The sequence below is a fragment of the Neodiprion lecontei genome, chromosome 5 (genome assembly GCF_021901455.1).
Source record: "Neodiprion lecontei isolate iyNeoLeco1 chromosome 5, iyNeoLeco1.1, whole genome shotgun sequence".
NCBI lineage: Eukaryota > Metazoa > Arthropoda > Insecta > Hymenoptera > Diprionidae > Neodiprion > Neodiprion lecontei.
In genome coordinates this window covers 1,660,021-1,684,826 of record NC_060264.1, presented here as the reverse complement: position 1 = coordinate 1,684,826, position 24,806 = coordinate 1,660,021, and the positions used below count along the sequence as shown (strand labels likewise).

The 24,806-nt window shown below is 47.2% G+C and overlaps 1 protein-coding gene and 1 long non-coding RNA gene across 4 annotated transcripts in view; one reads left to right on the top strand and one right to left on the bottom strand.

The window, feature by feature from the left end:
* The window catches only part of LOC124294650, a 119,434-nt gene extending 94,781 nt beyond the window's left edge, over positions 1–24,653 (top strand). The window contains exons 3-7 of the long non-coding RNA XR_006904581.1: positions 8,384–8,727; positions 8,832–8,934; positions 9,011–9,113; positions 23,553–23,636; positions 23,905–24,653. This is a non-coding gene — a long non-coding RNA (uncharacterized LOC124294650). The remainder of the gene's footprint in view (positions 1–8,383; positions 8,728–8,831; positions 8,935–9,010; positions 9,114–23,552; positions 23,637–23,904) is intronic.
* The window catches only part of LOC107220271 (AT-rich interactive domain-containing protein 1A), a 270,178-nt gene that overhangs the window by 86,717 nt on the left and 158,655 nt on the right, over positions 1–24,806 (bottom strand). The gene's annotated exons all lie outside the window — the stretch shown is intronic.

Below are 24,806 nucleotides of genomic sequence, written 5' to 3'. Positions count from 1 at the left end.
ACTGATCTCCACTTACTTAATCCGATATCTCGGTCCATCGTCTTCTTGTAGGTATGATATACGCAACGATTACTATTTCATTGCGAAAAGGATGCATGGATAATCCTCGCTTAAAAGTGACAATGGACGCGGTGTGTTCCAATTCGGGCAAACATCCTCAAATATTGATGAATGTTCCTATCGTTGATCGCGATGAGAAAAGAGAGAGAGCGAGAGAGAAAAACAATCCAACCCCAAGGAGATGTGCAGTGTCGCGAAGTGATTTTGCAATCTGAGTCGGGTCGGGCTTGGAGATGCTGCTCGTTAAATACCTCGGCAAAGTCTGGAGGAGAGACGATCATCTAGCAAGCTCTTCGATATCCCAGACAGCTTCCGCGTCTCGTCTCTTTGTGCCGTGGTACCGGAGGAGCCTGGGACACGTCGCGGCTCATTCACGGCTCGCGTCGTCAATCCTGACGAAAGACGGAGAGAGAGAGGGAGAGAGAGAGAGAGAGACGGAAGAGACGGAGAGGGAGAGAGAAAATGCGGAACGCGATGCGGCAGCGTCGTCTCGATATATATCCTTGCGAAAATCCCGTCTGATTTTCGCGGGCTCCTCTTCCTTCGGCGGCGAACAGAAGGTGTGGAAGGAGGAGGAGGATGAGGACGAAGAGGGGGGTGATGACACTTGGTTACGACATTAGCGAGCCACCCTTCCAAGCTACGTCAATGTCAAAGCCACGAGTGACGAAAAGCCTGACTTTAACAGTATCGTGCAGGGCTTCTTCCTGCTGCTGCGGCAACCGCGGAACCGTTTTTCAAAGAAAAACGTTTGTCTTTTCAAGCGTCATTTCTCAGCGCCAGCAGAACCCACCGGCAGCCCCTTTCTTTCCCACTTTCCTTTTCTCATTTCTCTGCAATTCGTTCATCCGGAATTATAAAAGGAGTGCAATGTGTACATAATACACCGGGACAATCTCTTGAAACTTGAAAATCAACCGCGCATGCGCCAAATAATTAAATCTTATTGGTCGGCGAAATGTTCCCGCAGCGATATTCTTGTCTGCGACGCAGGCCGGCCAACCTACGCAAAATGTCTACGTTTGAATTTTCAAAGAGCGTAAGCATTAAATTCCGACCGTTCTTCGAAGAATCGACTTGCCGACCCGGCAACAAATGCTTCCGAAACCTTTCAGAGTCGCCGTCTCGATTATTCGAGATCCTAACCTCAAAAATTCGTACGAACCATATCGCTAGCAGAAACAGTTTGACAGCTGAAACTCGGGATGGCCAGCCTGCGCGAACAGCCGATAAAACTTGGGCATGCGCGGTTGACTTCCAAGTTTCAAGTCTTACGGTTAGTTACGGTCTTACTTTTAACATTTTCTGTGAATTATATTCTCGATTCGCCGCAGTTGAGATTCCGTCGCCGGCTATCGCGTATGTCGCGGGCGCACAGATTCAGCAAATTAGATTTTATCCTCGTCGCATTGACGAGGCCGATTTCTAAAGGCTCCGATCATCCCCGGGAACTCCCCGGCGCGGGGGAGGGCTGTACTTAATCGATGACATTCAATACAGTTGAGTACCTTTGTGAGATGTTTGCCGGCGTGCAAAGGGAACGAAAAATGACTACTCCCGACTCCCGGCTTCCCGGATCGGCAAGGCTATCGTAATTTCCGACGAGAGAGGCACGGCGACGTTGCCCGTTTCATTCCTCCGAGTAAACCTCGCCTCTGTGCGCCTCTCCGCCTCCACCTCCAACCCCATCTCCGCTTCCTGAACCTTCCACGGGGATCTCGACTTCACAGAGACGTCAAACGATGCGCTTCTACACGCTAGAGACGAGTTCCCAAACTCTGGTCTCGATCCTTGCTCGCTACGGGATGAAATTTTTTTCCCACCATTTTGGTGGGTGGGATTTGTCTCTGTGAATCCATTGTTCGAAGAAATGACTTGTCGGAACTATGCAACGGAATTTAAAGCCACAAAAAAGTATCATCGAGATCTTTCCGGACGCAAGTCTTTAGGAACTCTTGTATTGACACAGTTCGATACTTGTTGACGACATGCGTTTAAAGTAGCGAAGGTGGGTTTCTTCCACTTTAAGGAATACAAAGTCAACCAAGACTGTAACAGTTTAGGGTTTGGGAATTCGAATTCAGGTGGCACGAACCGGGGTCGCGTCGAAATGGTGTGAGGAAGAAAAAGAAGGATGGGGAAAACAGAGGGAATGGAAGATAGCGTGGTCCGCGATCGGATCCTCCGGACTTCGGGTTCTCCTTGCACCCCAGATAATGGGATCGCGTTGAACCCTCTTAAAGCTGCATCCGTTCTTTTCTTTGAACTTTCATTTTCCCATTAAAATCATTGTCTTGGTGAAATTTCGGCGGGAAATTCTTCGGCCGAAGGACTTGGCGTTGTTTTCTGGGTTCAGAGTCGCCTTTCTTTTCCCTGTAAATGTGTATATTCCGCGTTTCGGGTGTAGGTTTGATTTACACGCGAGGCCAGGCGATAAGTCAACTTACGGTTGTTCGCGACGCGGCCGCGCAACTCCGATTCCAATAACCATGAATCTATCAAACGTCAGGAGGCAATCTCCACCTGCAGAAACCGGCTAGTTGTAGCCGTACTTGAAACCGACGCGGCGCTCCGAGTTTGCGATATCAGAAGAGCGCTCGCCTAGACTCACCCCGATAGCGGGGTTCGAATGGGAATTGGGAAACTAGTAGAGAGATCTGCGGAGAAGCTCAGGAAACCACAAATCTTCGGTATTCATCCCCCCCCAAAACCCCCCTCGACACACGCGTAAGGGCGCCTACGAATGCACCGAAATGCCCGAGAGACTTCGGCTTCTTCGGAGACTTGGGAGGAAGAGTTGGGAACTTGGAAATGGTCCGTCTTTCATCCGCGGAGCCCTTGAAGAAAATCGGAAAGAGAAAGGGATGGAAGCAAAAACAAAGAGCAGGGAAATAAAAAAAAAAAAAAGAAAACAAAAACGGACGAATGAAAGAGGAACCTCGACGACGCTGTTGGCTGGTTTTATTTAACCGATGAACGAGGCAATAAGGGATGAGCGATGTTGGCAGGGACATGTCTAACGGCATACAAATGAACGCGTGTTACGGATTTGACGCGACATAATTTATCATATTAAGCCATTCGTCTACTCGTCTCTGCAGATTCTCGATCGGTGCTCGTAACTCGGGCTACGCGAGTTATTTGGCCAAATATAAATAAGGCAATCACTTCTTTTCGCGCCCGCGAATCCGAAGACGGGACCCAATCCGACAGCACGGCTTAACGGATCCTTCTAATCCCCGGGGAATACATGCGGATGTGTGTGATCGGATAAGGGAGTCGGGGTTGGTACACGGTGATAATTCCCCCTGAAAAATACTCTCAGATCGATCTTCGGCTTCCGGATTCCGAATTCCTCCGTTCCCGAGCGATTTTTTGGGGTGTGGGGTAAAAATGGAACGGGAAACTAGAAAATAGCACGGTTACAATGTCGAATTTTTAAAAATACATTAATTTATCGTAAAGAATTTTCAAAATTTAGAAATTCGAAATATAGCAAAGTTCTGACGAATCTGTATTCTAGTTTCTTGTACTTTACCTTTCTGCATTTTCGTTTTTCTATGTGTCAACTTTTGAAATTCAAAAAATTCTGCTACATAACAGATATATTCCCTTCCTTTTAAAATTCGATATTATCGTCCTTCGTAACTCTCGAAAAATTAACTTCTAGTATTAACTTTCTGTTTGTATCGAGGTGGAATTAAAAATTGAATATAAAATCCTTAAATCAAGAACCGAGAGAAGGAAAATAGAGCTGAATGTTCATACAGTGCTGTGCTAGACATCGTACAGGTACATACGTACGTATATCTATATAATATAACGCAGGTTGAGTGTGTAATAATTTTCAACCGTAGGCAAGCTGTGCTCGCTCTGCGCGGACAAACGCTAAATGGCTCACTCCCCGGGGGTGGCGGGCGTTTTTGGTGGCGGGGGTGCGGAGTGACGTCACGGTAGAGAAATATCTCGTACTCGGCGCGGCGAAAAGTTTTTCAAACTTTGTATAATCATTTTTCCTGGAATGTTCTGTGCTCGGATTTCTTTGCCTCTTTCCCTCCCTTTTCTCCCTTCGTTATATACATTCATATATATATATATGTATATACCTATATATAGTATATGTACATGAATATCTCGCCTTATTCTTATCTCGACGAATTCTTTAGCGGTCGCGGAAAAATACTTTCTCGGAGAGCGAACCGTTTCATTTTTGGTAGGAAAAGAATTTCTTAATTTTTCTTCGTAGAGTAAAGAATATTTTCGACTTCAAAAGGCAAGGACGGGGCGTACGAATTAAAATTAAAAAAGTATGCTTGCAATACGGCGTTTGCTGTTGATTTTTGGTTTCTGTTTTTTTTTTTTCTCCCCTCCTTCTTTCACCTTCTGTTTATTAAGGGAACGCGATATTGCCGCTCGGCAAACTGCCTATACCAAGGTACGCCAAGACGTCGCGGCGTCTTTCCTCTCTCATGAGACTCGCGGGTGCCGTTCCGACCCGTCTAATCACCCTCGTTTTCGACGCACCTCGGTAAGTCCTGAGCCCGACGTACCTTCCTTCCTTCCTTCCTTCCTTCCTCCTTGCGCGACACCTGCATATTTGATATGCAATGTAAACAGCGAACCAGGGCTCCAGAATAAATACCCCTGCATACTCCTGGATTATTAACCAACAAACCGCGTGAGAGATCAAAAATTTTCCCACCTCTCTCGCGTGGGTCCAAAAGTGCGAATTAGCCATTCAAGTATCCAAGATCGGACAAAAATTCAGGCCCTTCGACTCCGTAACTCGATTAAACCACTCACGCATGTACTTTCTCTACGCCCTGCGAGATCGAGCGTTGAAAAATATTGAAAAGTTTTTTTTTAAGGGTTACGGGTAGATGGCGGGGGGGAGGAAGAGAGGTTGAGGGGAGGGTGCGGGTTGGGCAAATCTTTCTTTCGTCAAGACGGTGCCGCCGTTTTCGCTTCGTTGTGCGACAAATATAGAATTTGCATATAAATAGGGTATTTCCATCTGTGCAACTCGGGCCCACCGCGGATCGGCGGGGTGAAGGGGGGGAGGGGGGTTTCACGTATATCCAGTGATACAGAAATGAAGCGGACCGATCGCTTCGTCGTGCCCTTCCCTACCCTTCCCGCCCCTACGCTCGCTTTGCGGCACCGGAAATGCTAACCTCCTGGAGATATTATTAATAACTCGAAATGAGATCGAACCGCGAAGGAGAGACAGAGAAAGAGAGATGGAGAGAGAGAGAGAGAGAGAGTGAAATCAATCTACCATCTGTTTGTCGGTACGAGTCTGAGTGAGGCGAGTTCAGGCACCGGTTTCGATGCATGGGGTGGGCGAAAGAGTGGCACATTTAAATTCAATTCCCCGACGCTGGCTTTTGAGCGAGCTGCGGGCCGATGGTACAGAGTTTATCGCGTTTGGGACCAATTTGACGGATTCGATGCGCGGGGGTGCGACACCGGCTTCTTTCCCCCGTCTGTTTTCCTTACATATTTTCACCCCCTGGCTACTTCTACCCTTCTCCTATCCGATAAGAGATCGGTAAACCTGTCACCTTCACCCCCTCCTCCACCCCCACTCCCATTGCAAACCCGATTTTTCCCTCGTGTAAGGTTTCATACCTGCTTATGCTTGAAATTTTTTTTTACCTTTATTTTTCTCCTTTTTTTTTTTTACATTCCGTCGTTCAGCATCGGCGGAGCGAAAATTGACGCGGGAATTGGGACCCCGTATTATTTTTGTATTTGCGAAACAGTAGCACCGAGGAGAAAATCCATTAGCGTAATTAGTTCGGGCGTCAGAGCTCGCGATGACTACTCGCGGAGACCCGGGGTGGCGTTTAACCCCGATTTAAGCCTCTTACATGCCCCCTATCTTTTATATACATATATATATATATGTAGGTATACGTGTGTATATATACTTGTGAAACTCTTAAGCAGGGCAAAAAGAAGCTTTCTTCGTCCCTGCACTCCCGGGGCGCCGGCCCGCTGATAATTGAATCAAACGATTTATTTACCCGATTAAAAAAAAAAAAAAAGAAAAAAAAAATAATGCCAGAACCGGATGGGCGAACGAGGCGATGGGTATCCGGTAACAAAGACTGTCTGCTTCTTTTGTCGGAGGGAGAGAAGATCCGGGGTGAAACGCGAGTTGAAGATTGAGGGAGGAAAGCGAAATCGAGGCTCAAAGGAAACTGTGAAGGAGTTTATTGTATGGTTTTTTGAAAATAAATAAAAATAAATAAAACGACGAACGATTCAAGCTCGGAAATTTCCCGATGAGACAAAGTTCGAGGTGGATAGACGATAACACGGGTAAAATATTTAAGGAAACACACGGCGCTGCCTCCGGGCCTTAAAACTCCTCATCCACACCCCATCCCACCCCTATGGCGGCTACTTTGCGATACTCGTCTTTGTTGAATCCCCAGGCGCAGATTAAGTCCGCTCCCCTTAAATATTCATCCCCTCGGAAAACCTGATAAAAATGAAGAAAATACTCTCTTGCCTGCTTACTATTCCTCTCTCTTTCGCTCCCATTTTCACCGTATTCCATCCTCGAACACCCGAGAACTAAGACAACGCCGATTGCAGGCCTTGCGGTGAGAAAACGCTACCGCGAAAATTGTTTCTCTTTTTGATCTCCTCGTCAGCAGCGATCTCCCGATCGATTCAAATTTCATCGCTACATCTCATTCAATCAATCCGCTACTCTTGCCCTGATATGTTTCCATACGTTTTCGCCTACTGTGATTCTAGCAAATCGAACGATAAATAGCAAGACGGGTGAGTTCCGATTACGAGAACTTCACTGGAAAAAGAAAAAGAAGAAATCTTCAAGCAGTTTCTAATTTGAAATTATTGTCATTTTTTCTTCCCGAGCTATAAATCTGTGTCAATTACACTTGGTAAATGTATCCGTATCTGCGTGGGTAGGTATAGTATATTATAACGCAGTGCCCATTCGACGAGATTTTCTTTCCCCGTTACGGCCGAGGGTGACTCCATTGAAGTCGAGCAGCCCGTCAACCCCCTTCAGCGAGCCACTCGGCGGGTTGAATGCGCATTTTTACTAAATTAAAAAGTATCGTGTGACTGCGCCACAGGCCGGGGAGTGTGCCCGCTCTAAAGCGGTCTTAACCTCCATCCCGCCACCCACCCCCGGCCTACTCCCAGCCCTTAACCCGCTCCAGCAGGGTCGGCCTCTCGACTCCTTGAGCCCCCTCCGCGAAATTGCTACCCTTGTTTGCGCTCAATGCTCAGCTATTTTTTCCCCCCGCGCTCATCCGACCCTCTTCATCTTCCACGCGCTCGCGAATCTCGGATAATAATTCATTCCGATAGGTACTGTACTCTTCGATAGTTGGGCCCGGCGTTGCCTAGATTGGGGGGTTTTTTTTTTTTTTTGTATTTTCAATAACGGGGAGAAAATCGCAACACGAATCGCCGCGGGTGACCCAATTTTAGCGCGGACGCGCGAAGGAATCCGTCGAGCAACTCTCTTCTCTTCTCTTCTCTCTCTGTCTCTCTCTCTTTTTACTCTCCGTGCTTTACTAATGCAATCTAAATTTTTCATCCCCTCAGCGGTGACTGAGGCGGAAGAAGTGCCTCCCCGACTCCTGCCTCCCTCCCTCCCTCCCTCCCACCCTCCTTCCTTCCTTCCGACCGGGGGGTCGTCCTGCGGGAGAGGACGAGGACCGCCAGCCGCAACCCTCATTTCAAGCTTTTGTTTGAAATCACAAAGTAAAGCCCGATAATGGCTGTGTAATCAGATTTATCAGCTCGGTATACAGCCCGGAATGATTGTAAGATGTGTGCGCGGTCATAATTACCTCGAGAGCACCTCTTCCGCCTAAGATTTCTTTGTCTGAACGGAGGGGTGGGAAGAGGTGGTGAGGGTTTGACGACAAAATTTCATTCGCGCGATTTCCGAATGAAAAAATAAAAAGAGGGAAGGGAGATACCATCTACGAGATTTCGGCAAACGGCACGGCTAATTCGAACGATCCTCAGAAGAGCTGGATCGGTGTAGCGGCATAGTTCTCGATGGAAGATAATTCCAAGTAACCGCGACAAATTCCAATATCTAAGGAAATATGTACTGCCTACGCGTCACAACCATCAACCACAGCGTTCCTCGTGGCCAAAGGCTCCCTTTCCCTCCCCCCCTTCATTGCCAGTTTCTACCCCTACACTTCTGTACGTATAGCTTTCGCTCGCGACGTTATATGCCCATTAGTGATTGCAAATTACCGCGAAACTGAATATCAAATCTAATCGCATTGACATTTTTTCTGTGTTTTTTTTTTAGGAACCAGTGGGACCGCAGTACACTGCAAACGCGAGACGGAAGCGTATCAGAGCTATACTGGTGCATGATCAGGGTTTCTAGGCACGCCGGCGAGTGCTAACAGCATCATGGCCGCCCGGAATCCCCGGCCGGCAATCACCCCAGGGGCTAATGCCACCAGGAACAAACAAAATATAAAGTACTAAGTAGCCCCGACCAACTAACCGGGACCTTAGACGGTCCGTCTTCGGCATACCAAGAGGACCGTCTTCCACCCCACGGGCGTTTTTAATTCGCTACCCGGACCAGCCAACCTAACCGTGGTGTCCAAGAACAGAAATTCTCAGCTACCTGGATAAAAGACTGTAGGTATCTTCACAAGAGTTGGCAGAATGGTGTCTGAACGAATACATTCGAAATTTCACCTCGAGAAAAAATGACTGACAATTTTCCATTTTCATCATTGTAGTTGAGGAGTCAACAGAGATCGTCAACGATCGAATGAAGTAAACGGAGAAGCCGGTGAACCGTTTGGACAGGAAGTGTGGATCATTGGGAATGTAGACCAAGCGGTGAGTAGCCCAAATACCTATCCAAATTTTACTCTGAGATAAAATGTCTGACAATTTTTCCTTTGCATCATTGTAGTTGAAGAGTAAACAGAGAGCGTCAACGATAGAACGAAGTAAATGGAGAAATTGGCGAACCGTTTGGACAGGAAGTGTGGATCATTGGGACTGTAGACCAAGCGGTGAGTAGTTCCTTCATCGTCAGTATCCGGGTTTTGATTTTTTTCCTTCACTTAAAGCGAACGAGTCGCCGCACCCTTCGCAACCCATTTGCCATTCCAATCCCAATTCATTCGGTCTACGTCATAGTTAGCATTGTGCCTGGGCCCTGGCGCCGCAGTGTGCCCAGCGTAAAGCGATTCCCCGGCGAAATTTAATTAAAACAATCAAATTATGGAAGGAGAGGAGAATCCGCCCGCTGCTGGTGCTACTGCTGCTGCTGCTGCTGCTGATGCTGATGCTGAGCCGCCAAGAACGAGAGAAAGACTCTGGCAGCACCGCCGGCACCGTTCTTATACCAACCTCCCGTACTCCCCCGACTTCTTGGATAAGATTTTCTTCGCTTGTGTTTATTCTTCGTTCGCTCGGTCGCCGACACGGTGCCCGGGAGCAACTTGGTAATTCCAGTTTCTTCCTGCCTCCTGCCGTATGCATCAGCGAAACCGCACGAAATCGGTTCACACTCTGAGGTTTGTTGGAAGTAAAAAGAAATTACGAAGTTGGTTGGTTCATTTCTCGGACTTCTGACCAGTCGACGTGCGATGAAATAATTTTACGTTATTAAAAATCGTGTGTTTGCTGGTTTTTTTTTTTTTATATGCGTAACGTTCGTGAAATCGTATCACAGTATACTTGTGTTAAATGAAATGATCGCGGCTGGATCTAGACGCTGAGTTGTTTCCTCTAAAAAAAAAAGAAAATATCAAAATGATTTAAAAACAAGCGAGAGTGGCGCGAAGAGATTATTTTGAAAAGTTTTCCAAGTTGCGTGTAAAGCGTATACGCGTAAAGCTCGTAAATCGAAGGGACTGCCTCCAGCAGGGCGAGGGTGGGATTGGGGGGTTTGGGGCAAGATCGGGCACTAGTACATCGGCCGTCGGGGGTGGATGGGGGCTGGAGGCGAAGGGGGGTGAACAAACGAATGAAATACCGGCTGCTTCACCGTCGGTTAAAGAGGAGGAAAAAAAAGGGAGTAAAAAACAGATGAGCTTTAAATATTAAATATGCCTGCCATAAGCCCGGCGCTCCGGCGGCTCACCCGGTGGCCCGATGCTGGCCCATATTTAGTAGGTACGAGTACAGCAGTGAGCCCGGAGGAGGATGAGGAGGAGAGGGAAAAGAAAGGAAGAAAGGGAATGGAAAAAAAAGGAAGGAAGGACGGATGGAAGCACGGGGCGAAGGCAAAGAGGCCTGGCAGCGTTATTGGAAAACGATGATTTACGATAATGGGTTTTTTCCCTTGGAGAGGCACCCGCTCACTTCGCGAGAGCAGCGAGCTAGCGGGCGAACGCTACCGTAGTTCGAAGGTGGGGTGTTAATAACGTTAATTAATATTTCGCGAGAGGTTTCGCGGGCCTCCGGACCTCGAAGGGGTAGCTATCGCGCCGAACCCAACCAACGAACCAACGAACGCAACGGTGAGGGTAAAAGTGCGGTGCGGCAACCTGCCAGCTGGCAGGAGATTCAGACGCCGATGAGGAGAGCGCCCGATATGCAGTTTGCACCACCGTACCTCCTCCACCTATCCAACATTTCGCACCGGGCCATCCAGCAGCTATAACGCTAACTGCTTAACAGCCCGCCGCGGAATGGCCGTATGCATATTGCCCGACTGTATTCCCCGAAGTGTAAATGGCAGGACTATGATCTGCCGATGTGACGGAATAGGTATGATAACCCCGCTAAGACGAAGAATCTCGAACCAAAAGAAGTCTTCCGGTTTCTCAGATCGTGAGGAACTGGGTATACACGATCATTTGATTCCTCGGGTCTTCGTATCACCGACGTTGAATATTTACCGCAGGACACAGGTCTGCCAGCTCGGATTATAGCCAGATGATGTACGGAGTGAATTCCTAAGGACTGCATGGGTCGCCCTGGCAAACAGCTGCGCATTAAATTCAAGCGGACGACGAAGCATGCGGTCTTTAGGAATTCACTCCAACGTTGTAAATCGGACAAAACTGGGGTATCGCGATGGTGATCCAAAGAAATTAGGAACGAATACAAGTGTTCCGGTTTGATCAAATCGTGTTGCGAAAAAGAAGCACCGTCATCCGGTCTCTCGCCGTTCCTCCACCTGCGACGTCGAATATTTTCCGCGCGATAAAAAGTATAGAATCGACGTTAATCCGGAGTCGAGGGTTGGGGCGAAGCCGCGAACGGTGATCCTCGGAGCATGACCTAGGCTGAGGTCCGCGTCGCGTCGAGTCTTGGAGATAAAAATCTCCCCCTACGTATATCGGGGCGGTGGTGGTGGTGGTATAAGGAGGTGCGGAGAGGCGAGGCGACGTAGACGGAGCTGGCGAGGCGTCCCGGGGATTACATTGTCGTAAAATCTGTAGGAATTTACATGAGGAGTGCTCGCAATAAAATATTGATGCGAGGGATTTGAATGCGAAGAAGCAGGAGGAGAAGCCCCCGGACCGCTAGGACGACTCGACGCCGGACTTTCCTTCCCTTAGACGTCTGGCTGACCTCCGCGAGCTCCACACAATGGCTCAGCGCACATCCGATCGGTCCAAGACATCGCCTCGAGGCGCCGATTTATGCGAAATCGCGGATTTTACTTTCCACATACATATCTCTGTAGCAAGGTTGTTATAAATACGAGCCGGACAGAGATCGCTGGGAGTCCAAACCTGGAACGAATTAATCGTAGGGTGAACAGATTTCCCGCAATTTTCTTCTCGGATTCTTTGCGCTTTTTCGAGATCACCCCTTGCGGGGTGGATTCGGGGGCGAATGATAATCCGCTGGTATTGAGCCGGGTTAACCAACGCCCCGGTCCTCCTCGGCTTCGGCGACAATGGGGAGTACAGTCGGTTGACAAAGAGACGCGGATCGGGAAATTCATCCGCTGACGTTGTCGACGTAGAGCGGGTGCCTATCGGAGCAACGACGTCGGCGAAGCGCGTGGCGCGTTGCTTACACTCGTGTTTTTGATATCATTTCATTCCGGGGCGTTCACTCGCTCATTCGCCTTTCGAGACTCTCTCGCCGAGGGGGTGTTTCGGTTTGTTGTCTGCCGTCTAAGGACGTGCCGCCGGTGGAGGCTCGACGCAATTGCCAGGCACCCGGAGTGGCGGCTGGGTAACTAAGAGATGGTGAGAGGGTGCGTCGAGAGGAGGCATAAAACGGGTGCCACCACCCACCGCTACGTACGAATAACGGAAATTAAGTGTCAACCGAAAGAGAGGAGAGGAAAGGATCCGCGAGTTGAGTCGAGTCGGGAGGACTCGGCAGATACGTACCTATATATGTATATATATACTTAAGCATTCGTCGTTCGACCGGATTAACGCATAAATATATGCACGGAAGGCTGATTTCTAACCCCTATCAATTTGCCTCTCGATCGTGGATCAGTTGTGTTTAGAAATCAACGAATCAGGAGGTAATCTGCACACCCATTTATTTTTGCGATGCGTGTTCGAATTTTTTGACTATTTTTTCCAGGTTCGGTGAATGAAAATCTATAAGAAACGGTGTGAGAAAAAAAAAAAAAAAAAAAAAACTTGCAGTTTTTTGATTACAGATCTGTGTTATCAAGGGCTAAATTATTCGAAACGAAAAGTTATTCATCGACTGTCTTATTATTTGAGAGTAAAATTGATTCGTTCAATTGAAATGTTTCCCACAAAATACCGTATAGTTTTATACCTTCGACTGAATTCACAAACGGATAAACTAGTTTCAAGTGGACCAGAAGGAAACCACGAATTGACAAATAAAACCGCGAATCGTCGCTGCGGCTGATAATCGAGCGGGCAATGAGAATGCGCGTGTATGTGTGCGTGTGTGTGTGGTTTTTTTTCGAATCTCGCAACCCCATCACGCGATTAGATTGCATCAGGAAGGAAAATCGCTGAGTTGGATGAAACCGAATGGTTATTATACCTTCGGAGCATCGCGATGTCAATCCAGTCACAGCGCCGCTGCCTTGCTACACGGACGATTGCGCTGAGATTATGCCAGGCTCCTCATTTCGTCCTACCGACTATCCTGCAGCTATACAGGATGTCCGCATGGTTGGTACGGTCGAAAGAGCGTTCGTACTCTTGTCTGTATCCTTCGAATCAGGGCGAGTAATTTGCCATCAACCGATCTCGACGAAACGCCGTAAGGCGATCACTCGTCACGGGATTCGTGTTTAACGAGATGTCCCTTTTCTCAGGACTCGTTTGTCAATTGGCCGATACGATGTCCCGCGTATAGAGATAAAACGGGATTCTAAGTTTTTCGGATCTCTGGCTAATCGGGACGAAACTTAGGGGACACCCTGTATAGGTGGATCGGAAAAGGGGCGGGAGGATCGAGGAGCGAGTTCTATCTATATAAAGTCCGTATCGTAAAGTATTCTATTTGGCCACGTAATCCGCGGTTCACGTGAGACACGCCAAGCGAAATGCGATCCCGCAAATCGGGAAGAGCCGGTCGAACCCATAAATATGATTGGGATGCCGTTGTCCTCTGCCTTTCGCCCCGCTCTCCTTCGAAATCCTTCCTCCAGGATCAGGGTCGAGTCGACGTTCGAGCAACTGGCGCAGGGAATCATTCGGGCCTGGTATAATTGTTTTTTTAAAAGTGCTCGAAGCCCCCGGCTGCAACTTCTCGGGGTTTTCCTTTGAAAAATAGCCGCGAAGCGTCGCGACGACGACAAAGGTCCTTTTGGCGTTGCAGGGGCGTCGCGTCGGGACGCGCGGTTATACGCGCAGTTATGCAAGATTAGCAATTCATGACTACGCGCTTGTTATTGTCGTGGAGGGGCTCTACATTTAGCGCAGTGGCAACACAATGGCAATCGTGATAATTAAGAAAGATCGTAACTGTAGCGGCATATTTGGCCCTCCACTTTCCCGGCTCTCTTCTCTCGCTTCCTACCTACGTCCGGATATCAACTGCTCTCTCGCCTAATCTTGAGCCCCGGGCTTGTTTAAAAACGACCGTGAATATAAAGAGTTGCATTATTAAAGAAGTTCGCGCGACTCTAACCAAAAGTTTATTCTTCTCCTCCCCGGCGATTTTCTTTTATTTTTACTTTTTCACACCGCGGGAATACGGAAGGCGAAAAAATAACGCGTAGGGGATGAAAAAACACAGAGAAATCAGTCCCGGAAACGGATCGTCAACAGATTTCTCTGATCACGTATAACTCGACTTTGATTCAACTTCCCAGTTTTCTTTTCAAATTTTCGTTCGTAAGACGAAACTATAGTCAATGAAGATGGCTTTACACCCCTTCGTGACAGTCGGTAAAATTTCACATTTCTATTCCTCTCAGGATCCGCATCTCTTTTCAACGTCACCAGGGTGTCGGTTCACGGTTCAACGTCTCTCAGGGGTTCATGAATCAGTGTAAGTCAAGGGCTGCGGCATTGTTCGGTTTGTCTAACCAATTTGCTTGAAAATGCGCGGCAAATCATCGCGATCTCTCAGTAGCAGGACCATCTGTTGTAAGAAGGAACGACGGCGCAGGCGAAGCAATAGGAATACAAAAAAGGAGAACAAGAAGTAACGGCGAATAATTAGCATAACGACACTAATTAAAATACAAATGAAGAGTCCTAAAGACGCTCTGTGACTCGGTGACGCATTATCACCGACATCTCTTCTCCTCCTCTTTCACTTTCATCGTTTTTTTTTGTCGTTCTCACCCTCCACGGATCTTAATATCCGAGACTTTATTCGGCTGCAACGCTCGCGTATCACTGACACTCGAAAAAACAAAAAAACAAAACTGGTTGTGCATTTAACTGCCTCAGTTGCACCGCCTACAACGAATATTTTCCAGCGAACGTTACGCAGCCTGAGTTTATCCGGTTTGGATTTAATATAAGACGTTCAATCTATAAGCGGAGAATTTTGTGAAATGGCGAAAGATACGGAAGTTTGACAGGTTTTTATAATTTGTAAAAATGCAAATTTATTTCTAGACATAGTCTATGAGAGATATTTTTTACAATTTGGTATACAATGTGCGAGTTGATATTTATACCTCTACTATGATGTATTGTATGCTCGAGTTTGGTACAGAGATTTGTACCAGCAAAAGCACTTAACGCGGTGTGAGAGAGTCTTAAAAACTTGGCGGCTTCGGGCTCGAATGCGATTATGGATTATTCTTTTTTTTTATGTTCTTTTTTTTCTATTCCCTTCTCTCTCGTCTCTCTCTCTTCTCTTTTAATAAGGCGCTACGTTAAACAGCTTTGATCAATTCAGCCCCGCTAATTCCCACCCGCAGAGCTCAGAAGTCCCGCTCTTATTCGCCCTTCTCAGTATCCTCTCTCGATCTCCTCGTCCTCTCGGCAGGTCGCACGTAGCGTGATTTTCCGAAGGCTGCAGGGGAGGGACCGAAAAACCTTCTCTAATTAAGCCTCTGTCGCAAAACGCCGTTTGTCCTTTTTTTTCTTTTTTTGTTTTCTACACCACCGTCACCCGAGAGACCGCAATTTTTACCGTCTCACCCAGTCGGTCCGAAACGAACGCGGTCGAAAAGTTAAAAAGAGAAACATATCCGCTGAAAGACAAGCGAAGAAAGAGGAAAGAGAAACAAGTAGTAAATTGTTAAGTTGTTACGCAACCAGGCTGAAAAAATTTAGGATAGTCGAAGAAGAGATTTTAATTAAACGCCGCAGGTACTTCGGAATCGAACATTCTACACGTCTGCGTGAACTCGGCATATATACCTTTTGTTCGCAGAAGCAATCCTTTCGGGTGACGCGGGCTGGCTGCGTTACGGGTCCGCGTTTGATCCTGGGAATGGAATTAAGTGGTGCGCTTAGTGATAAGATTCCCGCTCCTTGCAGGCAGGGAGATAGAAGGGAGCCATTTCAGCGGTCGTCAAAAGCCGCGGTTCCATTCGTACAATCAAAGGAATATGTTCCCCGTTAGATTAAACTCCTTGAAATCGTTGGGCGTTAAGCGGGTCGAGCTGATTTATAATCGCGCGACGGATCGGCTGACTCTGTCACCGTATAATAACCGGTCCACCCCTCGGGGCAGGCGTGATTTGCAAAATTAAAAAAAATAAAAAAATAAAAGGAATAAAAAAATAAAAATTTTTCGCAAACTAGCGGCGAAAGAGGCAAAGCGAGTGGGTCTTTTGTTGCGATTTTAACCCGTCTCGTCCCCCGATCGAGCGGACGGGAATATATTCATGAGATTTATGTCAATGGTGACTTTTCATGCAAAACCCTTCCTCGGGCACGGAATACCGCGTAAGGATAGCGTCTAACCAGGAAGGAGACAAGGCCGATCCATAGTAGCCGAGTTAGTGAAATGTCTTTGCGGTGATTGAGCAAATATTTGATGAAGCGAACGAGCCCCGTTCCCGTCTCGGGGTGGGGATCCCTTCCCGATTTACCACCGCCCCGAGATCCCATTCCGCAGTCTTATATACGCACGGAAGTCCCGCGTGCGTCTGGCGGGAGGGGGGGGTTTGAGACGTGGAAAAAGCTAAAGAGAGCACTGAAACCGATGACGAGGAAAGCAGAATTAAAAAAAAAAAAAAAAAACAACCGTAGTAAAAAGGAGGGGAAGGGTGAATTAAAGAAAAAGGAAGGCGACCCCCCAACGCGCAACTATAATTGACCTCCCGCGAAGAAACGGCCCTGTTTACGACGTGCTTAAAACGTAACCGCGGCGTCACTTTGCGGAGCAACCCTTTTTACGAAAGAGTCAAGGAGAAAGGACTGCCAGCCTCTCCTGCAGGATGAATGCCTCTCGGTGGGTGGGATGCTGGGGAGTCGAGCTGCTGAGGGGGTTGTTTCAAAGCAATTATACAATTAGTTAAAATATCTGACGTCGTAACGGGCTATAAAACAAACGTGATTATGGGCCCAGCGTCGCCGCGTCCTGCGGCAAAAGGGGTGAAAAAAAAGGCAAAGTTGAATCTCGCAAACGAGTCGCGATTCGCGTTTTTTTATCCATATTTTACCGACGGTCAAAGTAACTACTTACTTCCTCTGCTGCTCGCCGATTAGCGGAGCTAACTGGAAACACGGTATTTTCGTAGTAAAATGGCTCGAATTACGAGTGAAGAAGAAGATTCGAGTTCATCGTCAGCCCGATATGGGTGTTTGTACGAAGAAAAGTAGAGACTGGTATCGCGGTGATAAAATTCAACCCAGTTTCCGTCTGTTCGAAAGGAAATAAGCAAGACGACGAAGAGGTTAGAAGATTTTTATTCCACTTTCGGCACTTTATTACGCAGGTTTGAAGAAGTCGCGTGTGCTGGGTACGGCGGCGAGAACGTTACCGTATAATATTCGTCGTTCAAATCGTTGCATTATGCATAACGAGAGACGCATCATTGTATTTCCATTTCTCAGCTAAAGAGGCTCAAGGTGGTGCTTTGTGTATCGGGGGTGGGATGTGTACGGATGCGTAGTCCTCGCCCCTTGGCCTGCAGGGGGTCGCTGTCGCCGAGGACGACATGTGTGCCAAAGTGAAAATGTATGGCCTCGCACGGGACGTGAGTCGACTGTGTCGAGGGTGCAGGTGAGAGGGGGAAGATTTTCATAACTCGATAGGAGGCCGCGGAAAGGAGCGTGGCGGTGGGCGGATCTCCTAATCTCTTCTCGATGCTCGCGCTTTGTCGAAATATAATAAAAGAGGCTTTCACGGGCACAAAGCTGGGAGTTTACGACTACGGTGTGACGACGATGTCTGTACACGTTTATACTTGCCCGCGATGTCGACGATTATTTTCAAGGTGATTTACGAGACGGTTATAGTCGCGATCTTTGCCCGTGTGCCTCCGTTAGAAACCGCGCCTGCAGCCTAGCCTGGCCGTGATGCGTAGCCTCGGAGGTAAAATAATATAAATTAATACAAGTCGGATATAATTCCCAGAAGGTGCGCTATCCCATATATCAAATTCTCTAAGGAACCTAAGGGCGGCGCATATACCGCGTACGGGCCTTAGGAAACCAGAGGTGTATTTGCTCGCGCCGGTTGCCGGGGCCGCCTGCATAAATAAAGCTGGGAAATTTGCAATTATGAATCACGAAGCTAGAAATACACGCGGCTGCTTTTCTCTTCCTACGCCGCCGCCAGTTTTCCCTCGCTTCCTACCTACCCGCCACCTCCCTTTAAGCGTATGCGAGACTCAGGCTAGCTGCTCTCTGGGTGTGTAGTCGGGAGTGCAGGGGAACTCGGAGTTTCGGGGGTGTCACGGAAAAGTTGAAGGAAGCACAGCTGACGAGTATGCAAATGTGGATTCTCTTCTCTTTCCGCGCTCCGTTTCACCGAGCGAACTGATACACTCCTGCAGGCCACCATCTCCCTTTTCCCTATGCGTGCATCCACGGAGTGTGTGAAACTTACTCGAGGACTTCGTACGTCGGAAAAATCCTTCGGAAATCTCGTTTAAAAAAACTTCTCCATCTCCTTTGCGAATACCGGTCTGAAAGTATGACTTCAATTGTTACCCGAGATAGGATTAACGTTCGGAGAACGAAGTGCTTCGCTGAAGAACTTCCGCTTTACGGTAATGAATGAATAGGATAAACCGATTATCATTCCAAAACCAGGCCTAAGTCTTTCATAAACCTTTATTGTTTCGTACCGTGTCTGTAGCGCTGTTTCACTGAACTTTCTCTTGTACCTTCTGTTCTGCAGAAAACAAACGACGAGAAAAAAAACTCTACCAAGACGTTCCAACACATAAGGGTAGCCATCCTACGGCTTCGACCAAATTTTCGTCAAGGTAAAAACAGTACTTGTCGTATTTTTTATATTTCCTTGAAGCTTGATGATAAGTAATTTCAGCAAAAAAAAAAATAGTTTGAGTTACGAGATCAGTCTGTTGTTTTTGTATTAAGCTTTGAAAAATGCTGAATTCTCTGTAAGTTCTGTAAAAACGTAAAGGTGGACGCTGAAATCGCACACACGTAGGGTGAATCTGATTTTAAATTCGAGAAAAGACTCGGTAAGAAGGAGTCCGTAGTCGCTAGCGAATCGTTCTCGAGCCTCTTCGCCCCGATATTGAAGACAGGGTGACTCGACGTGTTCATTTCCATGCGGGATCACACCATTTAGCGGAAACATTTCTTTCCATTCGCTAAAAGCCGAAACGTCAGAGTCTCACCGGCACTAACTTACAATTTGAATAAAAGCAAACACACATAGGTGTGCTTCTGACGTCTAACGGGGAGGCCAACTTTCAATATATTCCAAGCTGAGTGCAGAATCCTCGAACCCTTCGTCGACTCCGCTCACTCGTCCCTCATCCCCCATCGTCCTTTGGCGTAAATGTGGATGAGCGAAAAGCGAGGAATACCGTCGAAGATTAGAGAGCGGTGAATATTAGTTTCTTCGCTTGACCTCTCCACTAACCCGAGGGAAACGAGCCAGTCTCGGGTTGGCAGGGCTGACGAGATAGGGAGGATCATCCACACGTGCAAAGTGCTCCGGAGGAATGGCAGACTTATATTACGCTCGGTCTATATGCGAACCGTGTTTGCCTAATTCCCGTCTATGGATGCTTAGATAATTTTGATATCGGGCGGCTGCATTTAGCGGTTTCCTGCGCTCGAGTCTACCTTCTCTTCGTTATGGAAATTCAGAAGCATCGCCGCGGAACGTGCACCGTGAAAATCCGATGCTTCGTTTACCGGAATATCAAAAGAGCGGAATTTTATTCCTTCCGATCGCGCTTCGTCGAACTGCTTAGCTCGTGAGGCAATTGCACTCTACTCCATCTCTAAAATAGCAAGAAAGATCAAAAGGTGAGTGAGCGATTACTCACTTGTTGATCGATAGTGTGCGCACATGCATTGTCACTGGACGACACTCATCTGGATCAGAAGATCGTATAAAAATGATCAACGGGCAAAGAGGTATCCACTTAGGTATGCGGGGAATAAGGAATGATTTCAGCGTGTACCAGACGGCGAGCCTGCAGCAACGTTCATCAAGGCAAATTAACCCGCTTCCACGCACTTACTCCGTTCGTACGGAGTCTCGCGTGTGGAAACCGTTATAGCACCGAGCATAATTTAACGCGATACGTTGGGGTTATGCTAACTTGCTTAACGCAACCTCAAATAGACTGGTTACATTACCACGAAATTAGAATGCCACGCGACACTTAATCGCGACTGGCATCCTCGCTTCCGACACTTGTTACTGGATTGAAAAATCATCAGCTGCTTGTTAAAATCTATTATGAAAAAAAAAAAAAAAAAAAAACAAGAAATAACTCCAGACCTGATCCTCCCAAGCATCCAGTTCACCCATTCAAAGTTTGATAATGCGATTGGGTAATTGTCACTACGTGTCCTGCGTGACCACGGATTAACTGCGACTATTACGACAGGCGTTAACGTTATTACGCGCGATTGTCTGCCGGTGATTGTGCTGCAGTGTGAACGTACAGTGCGACCGTATACATAATATTGACCCATATTCTCGCTATTTGGGTTAGCGTATTACGCTCTCATGACCAGCGGTAAACGGATAATGGTCGAGTTGTCGCGCCGACCTGAGACGAGGGTTGAGCTCCAGTTGCCGGATAGTTTTTTAAACTGTTTTTAAGGCGGAAGCGGGAAGGTGTTCCGGCTCCTTGTTCTTCTCAGTTCCGGAAATGACGAGCCCATCGTCGTAGAATGGGAACCAAGCAAACCCGGAAAGTCTCCCGTCCGTCTTTCCTTGTAATCTACTATCTTCTCCCGGTATCCTAACCTCCAGCTCCTAGGACTTTCCGAATGGAGGTGCGGAACACCACGGGGTACTCCGGGGTGCGCTGGGGCCTATAATCATGCGTCTTGATTAGTGCCCCGTGCTCAGCGCTCAGTGATCATCCTCTAATGCTTCTCTAGCTAGCTCTAGTCCTCACCACCTTCGCGACCAAAACTTACTAATATTATCCCGGACAGGGTGTACCCGGTGACCTGATTGAAAACCCTCGTACTCCGTCACCCGACACCTCCGTCTTCTGAAATTCGAGTCTTTACGTTCTTTTACTAGTGTAAATGGAAAACGAAACTGTAACTTGAGAATACCTATAACCAGCAATTGTGGCTAGCTCGTGTGACGATGATGAACGATGCTGTTTCGTCCACAGAACTTGGACTGGACTGTGTTCTGAAATTTGGCAATTGCTAATCTTGGAAAGGATACACGACTACGTAGCGATGTACGCACCCGGTAGACGAGACAGGTTCGTACCGTGCCGGGCGGAGACTCGAGCCTAAGGAAACCATAGCGGATTTGGGAGTGTTCTCCTCGAGTCTCGAGATAACGGCTGCAGGTACTAAGACGGTAGAAAATGAGCCATCGCGCGTTGAGCGTGACCGGGAAACGTGTTCGGTGGTTATTATCGACGTATTTCCTGGCGTCCGGTGATCACGCGTGGTGTCGACACCTTCGGAGAGAACGGCCTAGATGGAGAGGCCGAGATACGGGTAATCTTTCCATCAAATTCACACCGTCGAATCGGCGCCAGGCAGGCCCGACTGGCTGTGGGCGTCTCACGCGGTTCAGGAGCATCCGGGGTGGCGGTTAGATAACCGCCGCGGAATGGGATGAATAATGAAGTAAGTCGCGCTCGTCCGGAAGGGCGACCGGGGCCGAACCCGGGACCCCGCAGGCCGCACTAGATCCGCCGAATCCCGGACCCCCAGGACCTCTGGACCCCGCAGACCCCGAGATTAGCCCTGAGTTATGGCGCTAAGATCACATCTAATTGTATCACTACCCCCTTAGTATCTAGACGCCGCGTAACCTGCTTACATTCCCAGCCCAGGCCGCCAGGGAGCTTCCGAACCATTGACCGGGGAGAAACTGCGATTTGCTTAATCTTATACCTGCGTCCACCCGCGCTTCCGTCTTACGGGGTTGGAAGGCACCAGCGGATGCACCTGCGGCCGTCACTGAATTGCTTGTGGTCTTTACCCGCGGTTGGGTCATTCGAAAGAAGTAAATTTTAAGAAGGCGGAGGACGAGGGCATGAAGAGGGAAAGTTAAACCTCTGACTGCGCCGTTATATTGACTCGGTTCATTTATGTACTCGCGTTTTATGACGCCACTAAAGCCCCGGGGGCTCCCAGACCTTGCTGGAGCTTAAAAATAAAGCCCCTTATTCTCATTCGCGGAAGTTCTCTTCTTCAGACGCGGCGATCCCGCGGCCGCGATCAACCCCGCAGGGCGACAAAACACCCCCCCCCCCCCCCCTTCCCTCCCGCCGGTATACCTAACGGAATTTACGTTGCTTCTGCCATACGTTCGGCTTCCGCAGCTAGTGGTAGTCGTAAAATCACTCGCGCGGTTCCCGCCGGCACGTTGCGGACTAGCTACTCGATTGTGCTGGGGGTAGGGTTACCGTTTCCGTGGATCTGTGCACCGCTATCTGCGCCTCAACGAGGATAGAATCGCGGACTCGCATGGGTGGCGGATAGAGCGAGAGGAGGAGACGCCGGCAGGGTGACTGAAGATATTTAGGTAAATGGGTTAGAAGCTATCGCTGTGTATTTCCGCGCCATGTAACTCGCGGGGATATACGTAGTTTGGGCTGGTTTAAGCCGAATGCACAACGAGTAGCAGCGCCAAATTGGTACCCGAACGAATATCTTTCGCAGAGCGGGGGGGGTTGAAAGTTTTCATTTTATGGGATTGCCTTCGGTTTACGCTATGGGGATAAGATGCCTTCTGGCTTATCCTGTTTTTCAGGTTTATAATTTTTCCCCATTATTTTCACCACCGAGAATTTACTCGGGCTTGATATCTCTACTGATACACATGGATAAATGTACAAATTTTCCGAGGCGCAAGTTAGTTAAAATCGGCCGATCCTTACGATTGATTCGAGAAGAAAAATAGCGAGGAGGATAGCTGCGACACTTTTTTGTGGAAATAAATTAAAAGAGCGAAGATTGATAATTGATTGAAGATTGCTTCTATTACCGGAACGATTTGAGGATAGAAGAAGGTACCGTAACGGAAGGAAAAATCAAACCACGTTCGAAACAGCAGACATAGAAAACTGGATGGAAACAATCTTAGAAACGAAAATGAGGATTCTATCCACGAGTATAAGAATACTTATATTAGGCGGGTGAACTATATCTTAAGAAATACAAATACGTCACGCTGAATAGAAAAATTAAGAGCATAACGTAAAACTAGGGAGATGCGCTATAAATTGCGGGCCCATAGATTTCCGAATATCATAGCTGGGTGCGTGTGCTGATCGTGAGTCTATTACTGAAATCGATTCGCATAATAGAGCTGAATGATTTCCTCGATACTACAAAAGTTCTTGGTGAATGAAACAGTAATGTTGTGATAGTATGTATGCAATTGGTGAAACATGACGTTTTGCTCCTCATTCCAGCAATTTTGTGTTGAAATTAGCCAAAGAATAAAAATAAATAACCGCTTGATTAATTCTGTTACAGGACGCTGTTGAGGCACAAAACTAGATACAACAAGAGACACGGGCAAACTTCTTTCGACCTGTGCAGAAACCGGCATAGTTTAAGGTAACGCGAAATTTGATTGTTTAATGCATTAGATGAATCAATGAAATTTTGCAATAAAAAATAAATTGTCATAGTTGCTTACTTAGATTCCAAGTGGTCTATTGAAACATCGTACCTATTCGACAGTGATACTGGCAATAAAGTTTTTTTGCATCAAAGATCACGAAAAAGTTAGGCTACCCCTTTGGATTTTGTCGTCCAAATTTTAACGACTTTAAAAAAGTATTTAAATAATTCTTTGATGCACTATATCGGCGTGATTTTGCAGGAGGAATCGATTACGCGCAGTCCAAATAAGCTGCGAGCACCGGATCAAGAGTAGCAGCCGGAACTCGACGGAAGCCCTTCATATTTCCTCAGGAGTTGATTCTTCGATGTTTAAGACGTCTTATTTTGAGTTCCACAAGGACCAATTGGTCTAATCGAGGTCCAATAAAACAATTTGGATATAAAAACTCATCTAATTTAGAAAACTCGAAAAGAAGGCACGTTAACCCCTTTAGATTTTGTCGATCAGAAATTGGTCGATTTAAAATACTGCAGGGATCCATTTGTTGCGAAACTAAATCGACATGATTGTGCGAGAGGAATCGATTGCGTGCAGTCTCAACTCATTACGAACAACGTATGGAAAGTTTGAGCTGAAACGAATATAATTTGCACACGGTTTCCGAAGAGGTATAAGAAAAATAAGAAGTTGTGAGGCACAAAGTTTCGGTCTCACAATCAGTTCAAGATCAGTTTATTCAATATGCCTTAGTTTTCGAACAAGTATTCAAGTATCAGTGGGTGGTAATTTGATACGTTGCCAATGATATTAAAGTGGGAGACAGAAGGTAGTGTAGAAATATGATTAACATAATATATCTTATAATAATACTAGATGAAAGGTGTGAAACGTATATTTTCTTGAGCAATACTGCCTATAGTTAAATTGAAACGTAGCTTAAGATTTGGCTTGTACACAGACCATGTGCGACTGAACGCTGCAGAATATGTATGATATTGTATTGTCACTATTTCATATGACCTGGATTAAATACATAGAAAAACTATTTTCTCCGTGTTTTCTTTGAATTTCCTGAGCTGTTGATTTGCTGCTACGAATGTCTTCTTCGAATTACTGTGAGTCCAATGGGGCAGAAACAGGTCATATAAATTGATTCTCAG